A 22,140-nucleotide genomic window follows, 5' to 3' on the forward strand; every position below is an offset into this window, starting at 1 on the left:
CCTGTTGATTGTGCAAAGCAGGATCATGTTCAATGAGCACTAAGGCAAACATTCCTCCCACATTTGCCTCAAAATTTGCACTCAGGTACTCTTCAACATTTCACAGATGAAAACCACAACACATGTAACTAAGCTACATTGGAGTGAGATCAAAAAGGCAAAAATGATTAATGAAGAAGAACTCACAAACCGACTAATTCACATGCTAGTGTTATAGCAATTTGACACCACTTTAACTGCCATAGTTTCATCCTATGGAATGCTAGGATTTGTACTTTGTCATGGTACCAGAGCTCTCTGTCTGAGAAGCGTAAATAAACAAAACTACAAATCCAGAAATTCCATAGCATGAAGCCGTGGCAATTAATATAGTGTCAAACTTCTATAATTATGCAATGTTTCTATAGCCAGAGAGTCTGCTTTTTGACACGGGCTGCATTGCGTTTTAAATTTTGACAGATGGGCAGGGCCAGTGGCAGATGAATGGAGAGTGTTTGTGTGAACTAATATAAATTGCATGTAAAAGCCATAATATAAAGTTTTTCCCTTTAAAGTGCAGCCAAAGCAACAAGTATAGGATCTGGGGTTGCCAAAGCATGAATAGTAAGATTTTTTTTGTTACTCCATTATCTTTTTAAAACTTATAATTTATTAATTGTAGCTACATCACAAAAAAGTAAAGAAACATACCTTCAGTGTCAGTGAGAACAGTGTTGTTGGTCACCTTTTTTTGTTGTTATATCTATTTCAGAGGAAGGAAGTGGCCAAATCACCTCTGAGTCTTCCCTGCCTACCAAAGCCCTATTAAACAACAGGTTTCCCTTGGCTTGTTACTACCCAGAAATGAGAAATATATTTTCCACCCTACTGAAGATCTTTTTTGTTTATAACATTTACTAAACGTGTGCACAGCAATATTGTGGGAGGGAAAGGAGAGATGGACCAAGCATGAATCTTGCATTAGAAATGAAAGACAATATCATGAAGTGCTCCTGTTACCTGCTCCCTGGGATTGTTTTGTGCAGTAAAATGCCCTCTTGTAGAATTTTTCCCCATCTGATTAGTATGCCTAAGAAAATGCAAATGAACTTGGTGAGGAGCACAGGAGGATTGTGTGTGTGTGTGTGTGTATATATATATATATATATATATATGCCCTTTAATGCAATCATTCTTTTTTACCATTTCTAAATAAAGAAAAATGTATTTGTTATGCAAATTAACTTAAAGCTTTAACTTAAAGCTATGGCTTAAATTCATTAAGCCACCACAGCAAGTCTGTACATCTTCAGTGGTGTGCTGATGCTTGGCCAGATGGAAGGTTGAGTTCCCTTTATCTAAACTGCCAATTTTTTTTTTAGATTTAATTTTTTAAAAGATTTTTGAATACTCGCATTTGCATATACATAGTGAATGAAGGGAGGGGGAAAGGGGGCTAGTCACGTGTCCAGCACACACTGAATTTTTCCTTAGGATTGTTATTATCCTTTCATGCTAAGAGAGGGGGAAATTTTTCGCCTCACCCCTCATTCATCTTTTTAATTCTCTCTGAGCTGGATACAGGTGATGATCAATGGGCCACTGGATGCTCATCCCTATCGCCATTTCCATTTGGACAATGGTGGCTGCTGCATGCCACCATTGGCCAAGTGAAAGATGAATGCGAAAGCATCTTGGATGTTTAATTTTACAGGGGTCTTGTGAGATCAGAGTCCTCTCCCCTTCTTGCTCTTTTGTTTCTTTCTCTTTTGCTTTTTTTAAAGGAAAAATGAGCAGGCACTGGACATGTAGCTAGATCCCTTACCCAAAACCCTTTCCCCCCTCCCCCTCCATTTTTAGTGCACCACTGATATAGCAAGAAAGAAATGACCAAAATCTAATCAACCTGTTTCTTACTGAACTGCTTTTAGAGTAATTTGTAGGCAAGGGAATTAAAAATAAAGCTTTGCGTTAGTTGGAAACTGAGAAGGCCAAACTCTTTTTACTACTGAAAACATGCAGTTAAATCGTATGAAACTAATACCATTTTTTAAACTTGTAGAAGATGAAAGGAGGGATCCAATATGAACTTAAATTGCAAGATTTGGAAACTCAAGGTATGTTTTTGTTTTGTTTGGTACAATAAAATATCTTGCACCAGAAAATCCAGGTTTGTGCAGACCCTGGTCAATATGCTCTTTTGGTGACCCATTCCTAGTAATCTGGCAGTTTATGATGGCCACAAGGCTGCAAATGTGATGAGCAGTTGCCATTTTGTTTCCCCCAAGCAGCTCGCTTAGTATCTTCTTTGCACCTAATAAAAGATAAACCTTGTTATAAAAGTGAAAACTCAAAATAATTAAATAAATAACAGTTTTAAACTCAGGTGAATCAGAGGCCATGTAGGCAACTCGGTTGAACTATGTTTGCAGAGTACTTGCCTCCTCACCATTTGTATATATTCATGGCACAGGAGAATTTAACCCAGTGATGACAGAAATATTTTACTCAGAGTCTTTGGTCAGACACAAATGTTCCCACTGGTTCTATGGGCTGCAGAGTGAAAAGCCATGGCATCCAAAAGATTCAAATATTACTCTGTCCTCAAGTTTCTTATTCTTGTTCTCCCCGATTTTCCAGCAAGAGATCATGTGCAGGCTAAGTGACACCCAAGGTGCCCAATTATCGTATCATTTCTGACCTCTTAGTCCATTCTGTCAACAGTCACCTGTTACACTTGGCCTTTTGATCTCCTTCAGGCCAATAATTGTTGTGCTCAATCATCTCTTGGGTTGAAACCCAATGGCTTCTAGGAGTGACCTGTGACCTAAGGATATTATAGTCCTTTTCTGGAGGCAAAGAGGAAGCAGATCTTTAAAGAGTTATTCTTGAAGGGGACCATGGAAAGAATCCAGCTGGGTATTCTCTGTTGATCCACCATTCAATTACAAAGGTTTGAATAGTGGATCAACATGTAATAAGAATAATGATAATAACTTTATTTTTGTATCCCGCCTCCATCTCCCTGAAGGGACTCGGGGCAGCTAACATGGGGCCAAACCCAAACAATTACAGTAAAACAAGATAAAATACATACAAGACACACAACAACAATCCAATAAAATGCTTATACAATATCAAAGTAAAACAAAAGATAGTAACAATAACATAATAAACCAAAGCATAAAAACAGTTCAAAAGTTTGAATGAGGGCGAGCTGGGCCAAAGTGCAAGGCATAGAAATGTAGGCAGACTGTTGAAGGATGAGTCAACACATAGGCAAATTTAATTGATTCACTGGCTCTGCTCTATTGAGGACTAAAAATAAGATTTGTGGTTTAACTTCCAGATTTCTCCTTTTGATACCAAGAGTATGATGGCTGAGTCCTTCAAAAGAGAGGATTGGCACGAAAGCTCTTTCCTGGCTGGTGGCAAAGTGTTCTGAAGCATAGCAATACTATTGGTATGGTCCACTAATAATAACAGCATGAAGGTGGAACTCCAAGTGACTAGGTGAATCTGAAAGATCAAATACCTTCTCTGTTTCTGCTCATGCAAAAGGGAGGGCAACCTCATGGTGGCTGCTTTCATGCTGTGCAATTCCCTACCATAGGAAGTTTAGGCTGGGCCCCTTTGCTCTCCTTCTGCCACCTGGCAAAGACCGTTTCATTAAGATAGGCTTTTAAATAATAAGTAGCTATAGCAGAAAGTTCATTAATGGGAGACTGTATTTTTATTTTCATCACCAGTTTAAATATTTTTGTACAGTTTGAATTTAATGTTGTTTTAATATGATTTGTATCTTCTTGAAAAAATGGAAAATGACAGTCTTTTGCTTTTATTTTTGCTTTTAATATATGTTGTGAGCTCCTTGGATCTCATGCTGGGAGAAAAATGGAATCATAGGCCTGCAAAATTGAGGGTTATTAAAAGGTTTTAAAAATGTATGTTGGTTTTATAGGATGTTGGCGTTCTAAATCCAAAAATGACTTCAGATTTCCGCCATCAAGTAGTCTTTTCACATCTTGCTTTGATGTTTTTTATGTTGTAATATGTGACTGAATGAAATTTGTAATGAAATTCGTAAAAGAACTGTGTGTGGTATGACATTTTTATTGTGTTTTCAAATCCAGCATCCAAAAATACATTAAAAACAACAATAATATTGGGAAAGGTTTTCATTGCAGGCCTGCAGCTAGTAAGTATGGTGTAGTCTTTGAACATTAAACTATGACTCTTTCGACTACAGTTACAATCCCTGCTTGGCCATGGAAATCCCATGTCACCTTGGGCAAATTATATGCACTTAGCCTCAGAGGAAGGCAAAGAGAAACCCTCTCTAAACAAGAATGTACCTGAAATGGGGCAAAACCAGTTTAACTCATCACAATACTCATCAGAACCATAGGAAACTCAGGTATTAATCTAAGTTTTTATGCCAATGCAGACTCTTCCAAAAATCATTTTTATTCTCATAGGTTTTGGGAAAATGACTGGGTTTTTTTAAAGAAAGGGCTTATTGCTGTTTTGCAATCGTTTTGTTCAATTTGTTTAATGTGTGGTTTAAATTGTTTTTAATGTTAAAACATTACATTTTAAAGATAGCCTTTTTATGTTTGTTTCTAAATTCTAGCAGATTTTAATTTGTAAACCACCTTGAATCCTGATTCAGGATGTTAATAAAGAGCACAGTAACAGGAAAATGACAACAATGTAATGATGTTAATATATTAATTGTAGATCATCACTACCATCACCACCAAACAAAGGACCACTATTGGGGCGGGCAGAGTTTAAACGCAAAACTACTTTGGAAAAGAAAGTTCCTAATTAAAATGTCTTTCTCCTCTTTTTTCAAAAGCCTATGCAGTTCTAAAGTAAGCAGTGAGGGAAACTAGGAAATCTCCTTTTGGAGTAGGCTCTTTGGAATTGTTAGGCCATTTCAGAAGAAATCTGGCAGAACTCCAGGGATTGAACTTTGCAATGGGAATGTAGGTGGGAGGGAAAGTCCATATGCTCACACTTTCTGTCTCACTGTTTCTAGAGAACAATGTGGCCCACAAGTAAATGAAGGCTGTCATATGAATTTAGAGTATTTTTTTTGTAAAAGCTTGCTTTCAGGAGCAAGAGACAGTTGCTTTGTTACTGGAATTGCTAAGTAGCTGTTTGCGGTCATTTGTTATGCCAACCTAGTTCTGCTTTCCCCCACATTCAGACAGGTCAATTCTTTGCTCTTTCAATAAAAGCCAAATTGCTTTGCAAATGATCACTGCATCCCGGAAAGGCCTGTACAAATGTACAAGGAAATGGTCCTAACCCCGCCCCATGTAGTGGAGTCTCTGAAAGTCACTATTATGTGATCAATTTAAATGTAACCATTTTAGACAGAAGACAAGCTTAATCAAAACAGCATCAATTGAATCATGAATATTGTTTATTTCCCTGCCCATCATTTACCAAATGGAGCCCTCCATGGTGCAGTGGGGTAAACCCTTGTGCCGACAGTACTGCTGGCTTGAAGGTTAGGTTGCTGACCTGAAGGTTGTCGGTTTGAATCCAACCCTGGGAGAGCATGGATGAGCTTCCGCTATCAGCTCCAGCTCCATGTGGGGACATGAGAGAAGCCTCCCACAAGAATGGTAAAAACATCAAAACATCCGGGAGTCCCCTTGGCAACATCCTTGCAGACAGCCAATTCTCTCACACCAGAAGTGACTTGCAGTTTCTCAAGTCATTCCTGAAACGGAATTTTTTTACCAAATAACAAATGTTTTGATATTCCACTTCTTTACATCATTGCCAGCAGTCCGAAGCCTAGCTGCTGAGGAAGCACACACACACATTTAGCATTTGCTCTAGGATGGCCATCACCAGTTGGCAGCATGGCTCTGGAAACCAGGTTTTGAATTCTCACTAAGCCGTGGAAACTCACTGAATTACCTTGTGCAGGTTTATTTATTTATTTATTTATTTACAGCATTTATATTCCGCCCTTCTCACCCCAAAGGGGACTCAGGGCGGATCACATTACACATACAGGCAAACATTCAATGCTTTTTTAACATAGAACAAAGACAAACAAACATAGGCTCCGAGCGGGGCTCGAACTCATGACCTCCTGGTCAGAGTGATTCATTGCAGTTAATTGCAGCAGCTGGCTTGCTCTCCCACCTGCGCCACAGCCCGGACCCAGGTTACACTTTCTCAGCTTCAGAGAAAAGCTAAGGCAACTCCCCTGCGAACAAATCATGCCAAAGAAATCCCTGACAGGGTCATCTTAGGGTTGGCATAAGTCAGACTTGAAGGCATGCAACACTACCAAGAACTGAATGCTCAAGTCAGTTCTGATGTTGCAATTGACATTTTGGAATAATATACCATATGTATATGTATGTGATTTGTGTTTATTAAACTGCAATAACTTTGTTTTTATGGTCACAAAAGGTTAAAAATGGCAGCTCCAAAGTTTCTGGAGAACAACAACAACTTTCAAAGTAAGTACAACACAATTAAATAGGAAATAACACTTTCAAACTAGGAAGAGAAAATGTTTCAAATTTTGTTACATAATGTTAAGTGTATGTACCATATATAAAAGAGCATTTTTAAAAGATCTGCAGAATCACATTATTGTATTATCCTCATTGCCAGAAATGTGTAATTTTTGCATGCTTTGACAATGAGTTGCATTGTTATCTTATCCCTGATCTCTATTCCAGTTTTTACTCTGTAACAAAAATAGAAATCTTGCCCAGAAAACCTCATGATGGTGTTGCCTTTGGATCACCATAAATCTGTAATGACTAGAAACCACACAAGAACAACATGATAACTCATCATAGAGGACGGAATGTCATTCCACCTCAAAATGATCAAAGCAAGCCAACCATCCCAGTACGGTCATTTCAGAGAGTCAGAAGACAGTGGAAATACATCTAGGACTTTATCCCACACTGTTCCCCTCCCCATAGTTTTGAATCACTTAGAATCCATTGAGGGTACGATTTATGACAGAGCTCTTCCCATGCCACAGGGGAACTTCCTGTCAGCGTCCATCATACTTTGTTAGGGAAGCATCTGAAACAGCCCCCAAAAAGGGAGGGGAGGGGGAGGAGACAGAGTTCATCTTCTGGACTTAGGAAGGGGTTGGACTTGGACTGGATGGCCCATGTGATCTCTTCCAACAAGAAATGGAAGGATGTCCTTCATAATGCTATGGGACATAACACTACAGCAATATGACACTTACCCCTCCCCTGCCGTGGAATAGAGTTATTTTTCTGTAACTGAGGAGAAGATATGGGGTACCCAGGCAGCATCCAGTGGCATCTTCACATCCAGAGTTCCTTTTTTGTCAATAAGTGCTCTGGAGATATAATGCAGAGAGGATTTTTTTCTCCTTTCTACCATTGTGTGCTACCTGGATTGCTTTGCACCTTTGTCTGGCTGCTAAATGGCCATCCCAAGTATAACAGCAGCAGCAGCAGCAGCAGCAACAACAACAACACTTTATTTATATACTGTCCTATCTCCCTGAAGAGACTCAGGGCGGTGAACAAAAAAGTCAGCAAACATTCAATTCCATAGAAAAGAAAAACACATCAATAACCACCCCACCCAAACCCTCGCAGATCCATATTTAAACTAAAAATAAGGCTCATTATTTAAAACAAATCAAGAAAATGAAGGAGTCAGACCAGAGAAATATGTTTAAAGTTTAAAATTATAAATTATAAAATTAACTACTGCCAGCAGCCAGGGTGAGCAGTCCATATAACACACTAAACCTCTTTGTCTTTATACTCCTGAGCACATAATAAAGTTTTTAGTTGTTTTAAAAGGAGGTTAAAGAGGAAGCTGTTTAAACCTCTTCAGGGAGGGAGCTCCAGATGTGGGGGGTGATCACAGGGAAGGACCCCCCTCTCTTGTTCTCACCAACCGTGTTTGCAATGAGGTTGGAACCGAGAGCAGGACCTCCTCTGCTGAATCGAGTGCCCGGACAGTTTTGTATGTGGAAATGTGGTTTGCTAAATAGCCTGGGCCTGAACCATTTAAGGCTTTGTATTTAGCCCAAGTATTAAATGGTGATGTAGCGGAACCTTCGTGCTACGGTTCTTGTTGGCGCAGTGGAGGAATTTGAAGACGGACAACTGAAGGAATTTCCCAGAAAGCAGTTTTATTTCGCTAATGGCCACTAGGGGTCCCCCTAGCACAAAGTAAGTGCTTCTCCAGGGGAACCGACCAGTGGCATGCTGAGTGAACATTTATACACACTACAGGGTTCGGGTTATGCCCGCCCACAAGCAAATTCATTGGCTTAGAGTTGTGACGCTGCCCAATCAGTGCTGACCAGCAGGCCGGCTGCACCCTTTTGTGCCGTGCTCACAAATCTTTCAGAGCGCCTGCGTACGCATGCGCTGTTTGTTTATCTTTAGCTTTCATTTCCTCAGAAACACATGATTTCCCAGAAGTCACATGTTTCTGTGAGTTTATGCACCCGGGTCGCTAGCTGTCGCCATCTCTGCCCATATATGGTATTTCCTGGGGTTCCTTAACCTCCCGCCTCACTCCCCCATTTTCTTTTTGCGAAGCGCATGTACAAAAGCTGAAGCAAAGCATTATGGTTCCATCCAATCCCGCTTGGCTTGGAGTATGGCTATCTTTTTTTCAGGTAAAGATTGTGTGACACACCTAGTACACATTTGCATCATTATTGGAGTGCAACACATAACTATGAGAACAATGAACAATCCTAAAATCCCTACCAACAATATGTTCTTCAACCATTCTATTGAGGGTAACCAGCTAGTCACCCAGGAGAAGGGAGACCAACCTTCTATCTCCTGGACATTATTGTAAATTAACTTTTGTAATGACTCGATGTCATCTTCAATAGTATTATTCAAGTTATGAAATTTCACTACACAACGTCCTCTAACCATGGCGCATAACCCCCCCCTGGCCGCCAGTAGGTAGTCAAGGGCCAACTTATGCTGTAGGGCCATCTGGCTGATTTCTTCTACTTCAGACTGGATTTCCCGGAAAATTTTACCAGTGGCATTTATGGACTTTTCAAGGCGGCAAGTCAGGCCTAGAACACTTCTACGGTTTGCTTGAGCTACAATCCCTGGGTAAGCACCCAGTGTCAACAAGCCTGTGATCAGGCCTCCTCCTACACGGGAGGCTTCTGAACCTGACAGGGCCTTGTTGATAATGACCTCATCCGAGCATTCTGGTCCTAGAGGGCCTGTTTGCACAATGTCCCGTTTCAGGCGCTGATGCCCTTTGTGTAAGACCTGAACTGGGAATGTCAAATAACCCACACCGACACACTGGTAGTTGCCGGGGTGATAATTTGTGGCCCATTTATCAAAGAAAAACCATAGATTTGGATCCCTAATTTGCCATAACGGACAGAGGCTTTTACCTAGGCTCAGTTGGGTTAATTGTTGCAGTATGTTCATATAAGATTTTAGGCCCTCAATAGAATCATTCACACTAAATGTGGGATAATCTGGATACATGCTAGCCCACTCGGTTGCGGTTAGATTTAATCGTGAGACATAAGATGTATTAAATCGTCCATGTAGATAGAACCGGTCTCGACAATGGGAATAATTGCCTAATCGGGAAAAGAACGCCTGCCTAGTTCCCCAGTGTTTCCACTCAGAATTCCATATTCCCGATCCTCCACAACAGAAGCACAAACCCCTGGTGGAGGTATGGTATCTAAACCGTCGAAACCGAGTTTTATTTATCCTTTGCGGTATGCTAGAAAACACGGTAGGTGGACCCTCCTGAGCCTTGGACAATCCCTCCAACACAATCTGTGGTTCATCAATTAAATCGGGAAGAAATGAAAAATCTCCTACGGTGAGGGGGTGTTCATATATTAATGCTACCTCTTTCCCGTGCTGCTCAAACATATAATTGGCATGTTCTTTTATCCAATTCCCATGTGCTCTTTTTCCAAAAGAGAGAATAAAACTCAGCACAAATAATATACCAAACACAGTGCGCTTTCCTCCCCTCCTCATAGCTTGTCTCCCACTTTTTCCTCTCAAAATGTCTAGCCACCATCTCCCGGAGAGCGCCTTTGTTGGGCCATGCTGCGACATACTTGACCACCGACGCTCCGTTGCACCCGAAGGGATCAGCTTCATGGCCTTGTTGACCCCTTAGGGAGTTGCCGGATGATCCTGAGTCTCAGGTCCTCACCAGGAACTCGCTCCGTCCGCCACTCCTCAGGTGCTAGTTTTACACGGGTGTAATGTATCCACGGCTTAATCTCCTTCACCTTCACTGCAGTGGGGGTAGACAGGAGCACAACATAGGGTCCTCGCCACTTGGGTCCCAATGGCTCAATCTTCCAATCCTTGACCAGAACCTCGTCACCTGGTGACAAACAATGTAGAGGTGTGGTAGGGAATGGTGGGTTCAATTCAGAAATGTATTTTTCTAACTGCTGCATTTGTCTGCCCAAAGCCTGAACCTGGGCCAATGTCTGTTTCTCTCCTATGAGGTGCTGCTCAGCTCCTGTCTCTAAGGCTCCCTTCAAGTTCAAAGGGGGTCGTCCATAGAGTCTTTCAAAAGGGGAGAGTCCTGTCCGTTTGTGTGGTGTACATCTGATTCCTAATAATGCCATGGGCAAAACCACCGTCCACGGCAATCCTGTCTCTTGGCAAAGTTTCCCAAGCTGAGCCTTTAATGTCCTATTCATTCTTTCCACTTTTCCAGAAGATTGGGGTCTATATGCACAATGTAACTTCCATTTTATGCCCAAAATTCTACATAATCCTTGCACAGCCTGTTGAATATATGCGGGGCCATTATCTGATCCAATTTCTAAGGGTATGCCAAATCTGGGAATAACATCTTTCATTAGAGCTCTTGACACCTCTACAGCCTTCTCAGTTCTTGTAGGGTAAGCTTCCACCCATCCTGTGTATGTGTCCACGAACACCAGTAAATATTTGTATCCTTTGTATGGGGGCATTTCTGTAAAGTCAGTGACTAAAGCTTCAAAGGGTACCCCACCCACATGTTGGACTCCTGGTGGCTTGAGGGGTCCTTCTCTGGGGTTATTTTTGATACATGTCCAGCATCTTCGGGCTGCTGCTGCCGTTAGGCTATGTAATCCATCGATATACAACTGTCGTCCTAGCAGATTTGCCAATGCCATTTTTCCTAAATGTGTGTTTTGGTGCATGTGTTGGACTAAGTGCCATGCCAAGTCCTTAGGGACGTAGACACGGGCGTCTGGCATCACTATGAGTTCTCCTGACCACTGACCCTTCTCCTTTAAGGCCCATTCTTCTTCCTCTGGTGTATATGTAATGTTATGTTCAGTTAATTCTACCTGTAGGGCCATTACCTGATGTTCAATATAGGGCAGCCTAGCTGCCTCTTTGGCTGCCAGATCAGCCTGCCTATTTCCTTGCACTACGGGATCGTCTCCACGTTGGTGCCCTTTACAATGCATCACAGCCACCTGCCTTGGCTTCCAAACCGCCTCCAGGAGATCCACAATCTCTCCAGCATGTTTCACGCACTTTCCTCCAGACGTGAGGAGCCCGCGCTCCTTGTACAGTGCTCCATGTGCGTGGAGGGTGGTGAAGGCATATTTTGAGTCTGTGTAGACGTTAACCCGCTTTCCGCTTGACAATTCCAACGCTCGGGTCAGGGCAATCAATTCGGCCTTCTGGGCAGAAGTCCCCGGGGGCAGTGACTCTGCTTCCAGCGTCTCTCCCCCCCACCGAACAACCGCATAACCTGAGTGTCTTTGATTATTTTCCATAAAGGAGCTTCCATCTGTGAACAGAGTGTCGTCCACCTTAGTTAGTGGCACATCCTTCAAATCCGGTCGACTGGAGAATACCTCATCCATCACCTGGGCACACTGATGGATCGTGGTGTCTCCTGGAGTTGGGAGCAAGGTGGCCGGATTCAGAGTGGAGCAAGTCTCCAGGGTCACCAGTGGGTTGTCACACAACAATCCCTCATATTTCATTAACCTCTCACTTGTGAGCCAGCGCGGTCCCTTAATGTCTAACAGTGCCTTAACGCTATGGGGCACCTTAACTGTCAGTGGCTGTCCTAGGGTCAATTTATTCGCTTCTTTGATTAAATCTACTGATGCTGCCACAGCCCTCAGGCAAGGTGGCAATCCACGAGCCACTGTGTCCAATTGCTTTGACAAGTAGGCAATCGGCCTTTGCCATGAACCTAGTGGTTGGGTCAATACTCCAACCGCTGTTCCTTCCCGCTCTGCAGCGAACAGAGTGAATGGTTTTTCCAAATCGGGCAGTCCTAATGCTGGAGATGACATCAATGCTTCTTTTAATGCCTTAAATGCCTGTTGACATTCTTCTGTCCACTCAAATGGATCTTCTCTTCCACCTCTCGTAGCCTGGTACAGTGGCTTAGCCAACACGGCGTAGTTGGGGATCCACTGTCTACAATATCCTGCTGATCCCAAAAATTCCCGCACCTGTCGCCGGGTACTGGGAGTGGGGATGGCACAAACAACTTCCTTTCTTTCAGCTCCTAACATCTTCTTTCCTTCGGTCAGATGGAACCCCAAATATTTCACCGTGGGACAGCACAACTGGGCCTTTTTCTTTGACACTTTGTAACCCTTTTCTTCCAATGTCTTGAGAAATCTCAAAGTATGCTCTTTACAGCCCCCTAGTGTCCGGCAAGCGATAAGCAGGTCATCTGCATATTGAAGCCAAATTCCCTCTTCCTTAGGTATTACAAAATCCTGTAAGTCTTTGGCCAGGGCTTGACCAAAAATGGTCGGGCTGTCCCGGAACCCCTGAGGAAGGCGTGTCCAAACATACTGGGTCCTTTGCCCTGACTGCTGAGATTCCCACTGGAAAGCAAAGATCGGTTGGGATACAGGGGCCAATCGAATGCAAAAGAATGCATCCTTTAAATCCAATACAGTAAACCATTTGGCAAATGCTGGTACTAGACTCATCATGATGTATGGATTTGGCACTACCGGGGTTAGGGGAACGGTGACTTGATTTACAGCCCGCAAATCTTGGACTGGGCGATATTCTCCTTGTCCTCCTGGTTTCTTGACTGGGAGCAGGGGCGTGTTCCATGGGGAACTGCATGGTACCAATATCCCATGCTGCAGAAGTCGCTCTAGATGCTTTCTGATCCCCTGCACTGCCTCTCGACTGACGGGATACTGTGGCTTGCATATGGGCCCCATTCCTCTTTTCACTTCCACCACCACCGGTGGAACATATTTAGCTAATCCTGGAGGATTATCTTCTGCCCACACTAAAGGAGTCTCATGCCATGGCCATTGTATTTCTTCAGTAAAAATCCTAACTTGAAACAGTCTCCATTCCTCTTCCATGGGAAATGATAGCTCCACTTGTCCATTCTTCATGAACTGGAGTTGTGCTTGTAATTTTGATAAAATGTCCCTTCCCAATAAAGGGACTGGGCAGTCTGGGAGATATAACATCTTATGCTTGACCTGATGTCCGGCCAGATTGCAGGTGCGTTCCTTAAGGAAGGGGCACTTCTGGGTCTTCCCAGACACCCCTATTACTTTCGTAGTTTCCCGAGTTGGTGGACTAATTTTTGTATTTACTACTGATTTTTCGGCACCTGTGTCCACTAAAAAGTCCAATTGTTGGTCCCCGATTTCAAGTGTGACCATCGGCTCCCCGGGGTCCAACAAAACAAGAGCCTGGCTTCCTCATTCCTCTCCTCCATCCATATCTTCCCATTCTTCTTCCATCACAGCTGCTGCAGCTATCACCTCTCTTGCAGGAAAAGGTACGTAGTTCCCACGTCCTCTTCCCCTTCCTGGGTTTCTTCCTCTCTCAGGCCTTCCTCTTTCTCTCGGTCCTTCCTGACTTCCTTCTCTTCCTTCTGGGCATTCACCTTTCCAGTGTCCAAACTTCTTACATTTAGCACATTGGTCTCGACCTAACCTCCGAGGGGGCCCCCTTCTTCCTCCTTGTCCCCCTCTGGCATATCCTCCTCTTCCTCTCTGTCCACTTGCACTTTGTTCCATCATGGTAACTAATGCTTGGTATTCCTGCTTCTTCTTCCTGTCCTTCTTCTCTTCTTCTACCTGGTCCCTCGCCATATAAACTTGATCTGCGAGTGCCAACAATTCATTCATAGTCTTTCCTAGAAATCCTGGTTGCTTTTGAATCTTTCTCCGGATGTCAGGAGCCGCTTGACTGATAAAAGACTGTTGAATCGCCCTCCTACCGTTTTCATCCTCCAAATTATACGGGCTATACTTTCTATATGCTGCCTCCAGCCTTTCCAAAAAGGCTGTTGGTGACTCAGATTTTTCCTGTACCACTCCCTGAATTTTTACAATGTTGACGGGTCGCGGCGGGCCCCTCTTTACCGCTTCTACCAATATACGCTGGAATCCTTTCAGTCTCTGCAAATGTCCTTCTTCTGCGGTGTCCCATTGGGGATCTATTTCCACAGGAAACCTCTGTGCTCCCCACTCGGCTGCATCACCATCTTGTGGGGCACCAACCTGGGCTATGGCTACCCCATTATTCAACACTGCTCTTCTCTCCTCTGATGTGAACAACATATTCAACAATTGTCTGCAATCTTGCCAGGTGGGATTATGGGTTGCCATAATCCCTTCCAATAGCCTAGCCATAGCTTGGGGTTCTTCACTATAAGGTGGAGTATTATTTTTCCAATTCAAAATGTCACTACTACTGAAAGGCACTACCTGGTATGCTTGAACTATCTCATTCCTGTTGTTTATCACAGGCACCGTTCTCAAGGGCATCTGGAGGGCCGGTCCGGTCGGTGAATCACCAGACCACACCGGAGCTCCATGTCTCCGAGTTTGTGCCGGAGAAGCATCACTGGGCATCCGTTGTGACTTCTTCTTTTCCTTTGTTTCCTCCTGATATTTTTCTAGGCTAGGATAGTGTTTCTTGGCCGCTTCGGTTGACTCCGAAGAGTAGGGTGGGGGTCTCGTTCCTAGTGTGGGGGCTGTTCCCTGGGGTGGGGGGGGCGGTGGAAAGGGTGGCGGCAATAATTCCTGTTGTCTAGCCTGTACACTCAACTGTAAATCTGGGTAGTCCTCCTCATTGGATTGGAAAACTTCCTTCTTTTTCCCCTCCTTCTTCACCACCATACATTTGCCATTCCTGCACTGTCGAACCCAACCTGGATCTTCTCTAACTACCCGTTCCCACGTAGCAATATAGACCCACTGGTTCGGATGATTCACAGCACAATATTCTTCCACTGTTCGGATCAGTTTCAGATCCCACGTTCCTTCTACTTGCCAACCTAAACCAAAATCTGGCCATTCTCCCTGACACAAATTTCTCAGTCTATAATCTCTTAGGTCCCTTGGATTCCCTGCTACGGCTCTGCTAGCAAAAGAGCCAAAATTATCTAAGATGCATTGTAAGGGAGTGGAGCTCTTTGAATTTTTCCCTCCCATTGTCACGACCCAGGCTGCAGAGCACCAATAACCATACACAGAGGCCAGAATCTATCTAATATCTTTATTGAAGGAATATATAAAGTTAATAAAAACAAGTGTAGAAAATAGTTCAGAATTAGACCTTTCAGGAAAGGTCAGAATTAGTCCAAAAAAGCAATGTCCAATAAGAAATATTAAGGTCCAAAGTTGTAATCCAATAACCGAAACACTCACTTTGCCAGGCAAAGTGAGGGGAGATGACAAGGTCCTTTAGTCCATGAAACTTGAGCGAGGCTAGGAAATAACTTGATACTTGAAACAAGGCTTGAACGTGGAACAAGGTAACTAAGAACAAGAACAAGGTCCGTGGAATAACTTGATAAATCCGTGGAACAAGGCAAGGATTGATCCTGGGAAACAAGGCAAAGTCCGTAGATAAACAAGGCTGGGAAGCAAGGCGAAGGCTGGATAGCAAGGCAAGGCTTGAGCAGGAGCGAGGCTTGAATCGGAGCGCGCTGTCCAGACACAACTCGCTCCGTAGGCTGACGAATTGACTCCGCGAAGTTACTACGCGGGTAAAACACCTAAATAGAGTCTAGCTTTCCCGCCGAAGCAGTTCTCTGGGAATCAGAACCGAAAGCTAACTCTGAGACCAGATGTGAGACTCCCCAAAGATTCTCACGAGAAGCAGTCTTAATTGGCCACATTCTTAGCTGCAATCCTCGCACTCCTGCGCGAAGCTGAATCCAAACTTCTCTGTTGTTTACAAAACTCCCGGCGCAAGAATACGGGAGAAGTAGGCTCTGGGCTTGTTTGACATACTTCTGGGAGACAACTTTCTTGCAGGTGCAAGGTTCCCAGATCTGCCTGGGAAAGATCTGGCTGAGAGGAATCCAGTTCAGACTGGGAAGGTAAAAAACCCAAGTTTTCATCTTCATCAGGAATTACAATGTCCTGAGCAGGACTACAAGGCCCATGGGTCATCACACTATCCCCCTCCTCAAGGCCCCTCCCAAACTGGGGCCCTCTCCCCGAGGCGCGAGGTCGTGGTTTGGTGGGATAGGTCTGATGAAAGCGACGGGTTAGATCAGGAGCATGGACTGTGGAGGCGTCTTCCCAAGAGCGTTCCTCAGGGCCAAAACCCACCCAGTCAATGAGATATTGTAGGCGGCGGCGGTGAAAGCGAGAATCCAAAATGTCCTCAACCTCGAACTCCTCCTCCCCATTCATCAAAACAGGAGGGGGGGCCGGTTGGTCTGTATCAGGTCGCACACCATCCGCCGGAAGGAGCAGGGAACGGTGAAACACTGGGTGAATGCGCATTGAACGCGGAAGTTGGAGTTTGAAAGTCACGGGGTTTAATTGCGCCACCACTGGATAGGGACCAATGAAACGGGCATCTAACTTCCGGCAAGGGCGGTGGGAGGGCAGAAAGCGAGTGGACAGGAAAACCCGATCTCCTACCTTGATTTCGGGGCCCGGCTGGCGATGTTTGTCAGCGTGGCGTTTATAGTCCTCCTTGGCTTGATCCAGTTGCTGGAGCAAAAGTTGTTGCACCGCTGTGAGTTCCTGCAGCCAATCCTCTGCTGCGGGAACCTCTGAAGTTTCAATGACAGGGGGGAAGAAACGTGGATGGAAGCCGTAGTTTGCAAAGAACGGCGTTTCTTTTGTAGAAGCTTGAACTCCATTGTTGTAGGCAAACTCAGACAGTGGTAACAGAGAAGCCCAATTGTCCTGTTGATAGTTTACATAACAGCGAAGATACTGCTCCAAAGTGGCATTGGTGCGCTCCGTTTGCCCATCTGTTTGGGGATGATGAGCTGAAGATAAGCGAGAGTCTATGCCCAATAGTTTTTGTAGTGCCTTCCAAAAACGAGAGGTGAATTGAGATCCACGGTCTGTGACTAAACTCTTGGGCAATCCATGTAGTCTGAAAACATGTTGAAGAAATAGATCCGCAGTTTCCTTGGCCGTGGGGAGGCCTTCGCAGGGAATGAAATGGGCTAACTTGGTGAATAGGTCCACCACCACTAAGATCGTGGTGAATCCACAGGAAGGTGGTAGGTCAGTGATGAAATCCGCGGAAATTATTTCCCATGGGCGAGATGGGGTAGGAAGGGGGTGTAAAAGCCCTGAGGGCTTCCCCCTTCGTATCTTGGAGCGCTGGCATACTGGGCAGGTGTTGACATATTTTTCCACATCCTTGCGGATCTTGGGCCACCAAAAATCCCTTAGGATCAAATGCATAGTTTTAAATAGTCCGAAGTGTCCTGCTGGTTTGCAGTCATGACACAGACGAAGCGCTTTTTCCCTGCCCGGTCCGGGTGGGATATAAACATGATTTCTATAGCAGAGCAGCCCATCTTTAAGCGAAAAGGGGAAATGCAGACCTTGGCGAAGTTGGTCCTGCGCCCAGGCATCTGCTTGCTGACTAGCCCTGATTTCTTGAGCACAGATGGGTCCTGGAGTAGGGGAAGTTGAACCAATGGGAATGGATTTGGTGTTCCCCACCGTGAGCGTGGCAAAGTTCTCAGGTTGTAGCAGTTGGGATTCAAAGGTCTCCTTGCGTCCTGCAGCGTATTCCGGTTTACGTGACAGGGCGTCTGCTTGCTTGGTTTGGGCTGGGGTCACATAATGGATCTGGAAGTTGAAACGTTCAAAGAATAAAGCCCAACGTTGCTGCCTCTGATTTAGTTTGCGGGCAGTTCTTAGATGTTCTAGATTACGATGATCAGTGTGGACTTCAATGGGAAATTTGGCCCCTTCTAGCCAATGTCTCCAAGTTTCAAAGGCTGCCTTTATGGCCAGTAGTTCTTTTTCCCAAATGGTGTAATTCCTCTCTGGTGTGGTTAGTTGACGAGAATAAAAGGCACAGGGGTGGAGGTGATCTCCCACCGGTTGTAAGAGTACAGCCCCAATTGCCACATCAGAGGCGTCCGCTTGCACCACAAAAGGGGTTCCAGGATTTGGGTGCTGTAGAATTGGCTGGGAGGTGAATAGTTTCTTTAGTTGCTGGAACCCTTTCTCTGCTTGATCAGTCCAGCGGAAAGGCTGCTTTCCACGGATGCAGCTAGTGATGGGGTCGGACCAGCGGGCAAAATCTGGAATGAACTTGCGGTAGTAGTTCGCGAACCCCAAGAAACGCTGCACCTCTTTCTTGTTAGTTGGCGCCCGCCATTCCAATACTGCTGAAACTTTGGCTGGATCCATGGAAAGCCCTAGAGGCGAGATGCGGTAACCAAGGAAATCTACCTCTTGTAGATCAAAAGCGCATTTTTCCAGCTTGGCATAAAGTCCATGATCCCGCAATCGTTGTAACACCATTTTGACGTGGTTCTCATGTTCTGATTGTGATCTGGAAAACACCAAAAAATCGTCCAGGTAGATTATCAAGAACCTGTCTAGATAGTCCTGAAAAATGTCATTGACAAAATGCTGGAACGTTGCGGGGGCTCCGCATAAACCGAAATTCATAACTCGGGACTCAAATAATCCGAATTTGGTCTGGAAGGCGGTCTTCCACTCGTCCCCTTCCCTGATGCGAACTAAGTTGTAAGCCCCCCGAAGATCCAGCTTGGTGTAAACCTTGGCTCCTCGAAGCCGATCCAGTAGATCCGAGATTAAGGGCAGGGGATAGCTGTTCCGCTTGGTGATATTGTTCAATGCTCTGTAGTCCACCACCAAGCGTAGTTCCCCTGACTTCTTCTTCACAAACATCACTGGGGAGGCGGCTGGGGATTGAGAGGGTCTGATGAATCCCTTGCGAAGGTTTGTCTCTAGGAATTCCCTGAGAGCTTCTTGCTCTGGTTCAGTCAGGGAGTAGAGATGCCCTCGCGGGATCGGGGCCCCCTCCACCAAGTCAATGGCACAGTCATAAGGTCTATGTGGGGGTAATTTTTCGGCTTCTTTCTCATTGAATACATCCCAATACTCGGAGTACTTCTTTGGCAAGGTGATGATGGGCTCGGTGTCTGTGGCATGGCATACCTTGGCTACGAGGCAATGGTTTTGGCAATACGGTGAAGCAAACTGCAGTTCTCTGTTGGACCAGGAGATGTTAGGGTCGTGGAGAGTCAGCCATGGAATTCCCAAAATCACAGGGAAATGGGGGACCTCGGTAACAAAGAAGGAAATCTCTTCCATATGTTCCCTTATCCACATCCTGGTGGGTTCCGACCACTGACTTACGGGGCCCGTCTTGAGGGGACGGCCGTCTATGGCTTGCACCACACGGGCATTCTTGAAATCATGATATTGTAATCCCAGAGAGTCGGCATACTCTCTATCGATGAAATTGTTGGTAGCTCCAGAGTCTATCATGGCGTGGATCATGACGGGTCCCCTTTTTGCTGACCATAATGTGACCACGAGAAGGAACAGGACCCCGGTTGGCGGCTCTTGGATGGATTTTTTGACCGGGTTGGCGAGCCTCTCTACACCCGGTCGTTGGCTTCCCCCGCCGGCTGTGTGCCAGTCGGCTCAGACGCCTTCGTCTCCGTGGAGGACGCCGCCGCAAGACGGGCGGCAGGCTTCCCTTTGGCTGGGCACTCTCTGGCGAAGTGGCCCCCGTTCCCGCAGTACCAGCAGAGGTTTAAGCGTTGACGACGGGCCTTCTCGGCGGCATCTAGTCTGGGACGCACATTGCCCAACTGCATCGGCACCTCCTCGCCTCCTCTGGGGCATGGGGTTGGCGGTGGGGGTCTCCACACCGGACGTGGCTGAACGCTGGCGGGAACGGGGGGTTTTGCCCCGGCTCTACTGCCCTGGCCTCGAACCCACTGTTTCCTGTTGGCAATCATGACTTCAGCCCGTAAACATTGATCAATGAGTGCCTCGAGGGTCTGGGGAGGATCCACCTTGGAGATTTCTTCCAGCATTTCAATGTTGAGACCCTCCCGGAATTGTCCCCTGAGGGCTACATCGTTCCAGCCGGTGTTGTGGGCCAGCACTCGGAACTCGGCTATATACTGAGACATAGGTCTGTCTCCTTGGAAAAGGCGACGGAGTTTGTGACCGGCTGCTTCCAAATTGTCCTCGATTCCCCAAGTCTCCTTGAGGTGGTCCAAGAAGTGTTGCGCTGATCTTAGGTGTGGAGAGGCTTGGTCGAACAGTGCCGTCGCCCAGCTGGCCGCTGGCCCGTCTAGAAGACTGTAAACCCATGCCACTTTGATGTCTTCTTGGGGAAACTCGGCAGCACGGGCCTCCAGATAAGCTTGACATTGGCGACGGAAGACATGAACCTTAGAAGCTTCTCCAGTAAACTTGGTTGGCAACGCCATGGCCGGAAGACGAACTCCGCGTTCCTTCAAACCCCTTATTTCTCCATCCTGTGCATTGAGCTTATCACGGATTCGGTCCACCTCTTCCTTGTCGATGGTGTAGGTAATCGGCTGGCCGCTCGGCCCAGGTACGACTCCGGTAGACATTCTGGCCGAGGTTAATTGGTGCTTAGGGGGCGGAGTCAAACTGTCACGACCCAGGCTGCAGAGCACCAATAACCATACACAGAGGCCAGAATCTATCTAATATCTTTATTGAAGGAATATATAAAGTTAATAAAAACAAGTGTAGAAAATAGTTCAGAATTAGACCTTTCAGGAAAGGTCAGAATTAGTCCAAAAAAGCAATGTCCAATAAGAAATATTAAGGTCCAAAGTTGTAATCCAATAACCGAAACACTCACTTTGCCAGGCAAAGTGAGGGGAGATGACAAGGTCCTTTAGTCCATGAAACTTGAGCGAGGCTAGGAAATAACTTGATACTTGAAACAAGGCTTGAACGTGGAACAAGGTAACTAAGAACAAGAACAAGGTCCGTGGAATAACTTGATAAATCCGTGGAACAAGGCAAGGATTGATCCTGGGAAACAAGGCAAAGTCCGTAGATAAACAAGGCTGGGAAGCAAGGCGAAGGCTGGATAGCAAGGCAAGGCTTGAGCAGGAGCGAGGCTTGAATCGGAGCGCGCTGTCCAGACACAACTCGCTCCGTAGGCTGACGAATTGACTCCGCGAAGTTACTACGCGGGTAAAACACCTAAATAGAGTCTAGCTTTCCCGCCGAAGCAGTTCTCTGGGAATCAGAACCGAAAGCTAACTCTGAGACCAGATGTGAGACTCCCCAAAGATTCTCACGAGAAGCAGTCTTAATTGGCCACATTCTTAGCTGCAATCCTCGCACTCCTGCGCGAAGCTGAATCCAAACTTCTCTGTTGTTTACAAAACTCCCGGCGCAAGAATACGGGAGAAGTAGGCTCTGGGCTTGTTTGACATACTTCTGGGAGACAACTTTCTTGCAGGTGCAAGGTTCCCAGATCTGCCTGGGAAAGATCTGGCTGAGAGGAATCCAGTTCAGACTGGGAAGGTAAAAAACCCAAGTTTTCATCTTCATCAGGAATTACAATGTCCTGAGCAGGACTACAAGGCCCATGGGTCATCACACCCATCCTGCCTAATAGAGGGGACTGTCCTGGCCTAGGCACCCGGCCACTCACGGCATGCGTCAGGAAACACAAGACAGAACCCCTTTCTACCTCCCTGGGAACTTTTTTTGTCCCTCCCAGCGCTGGCGTTCCCTTAATATCTCATGCAAACCCCTATACTTGCCAGATTTCTGTAGACGTCGGACCAACCTTCGCCCCTGGGCTTTTTCCCCTGGATCCTTTTCCTCCTAGCCGGTTTCTGTGGAACCTCGCTGATGTTGCAGCTCTCACCGTC

Source organism: Anolis carolinensis, chromosome 3 (genome assembly GCF_035594765.1).
Source record: "Anolis carolinensis isolate JA03-04 chromosome 3, rAnoCar3.1.pri, whole genome shotgun sequence".
NCBI classification, from domain to species: domain Eukaryota; kingdom Metazoa; phylum Chordata; class Lepidosauria; order Squamata; family Dactyloidae; genus Anolis; species Anolis carolinensis.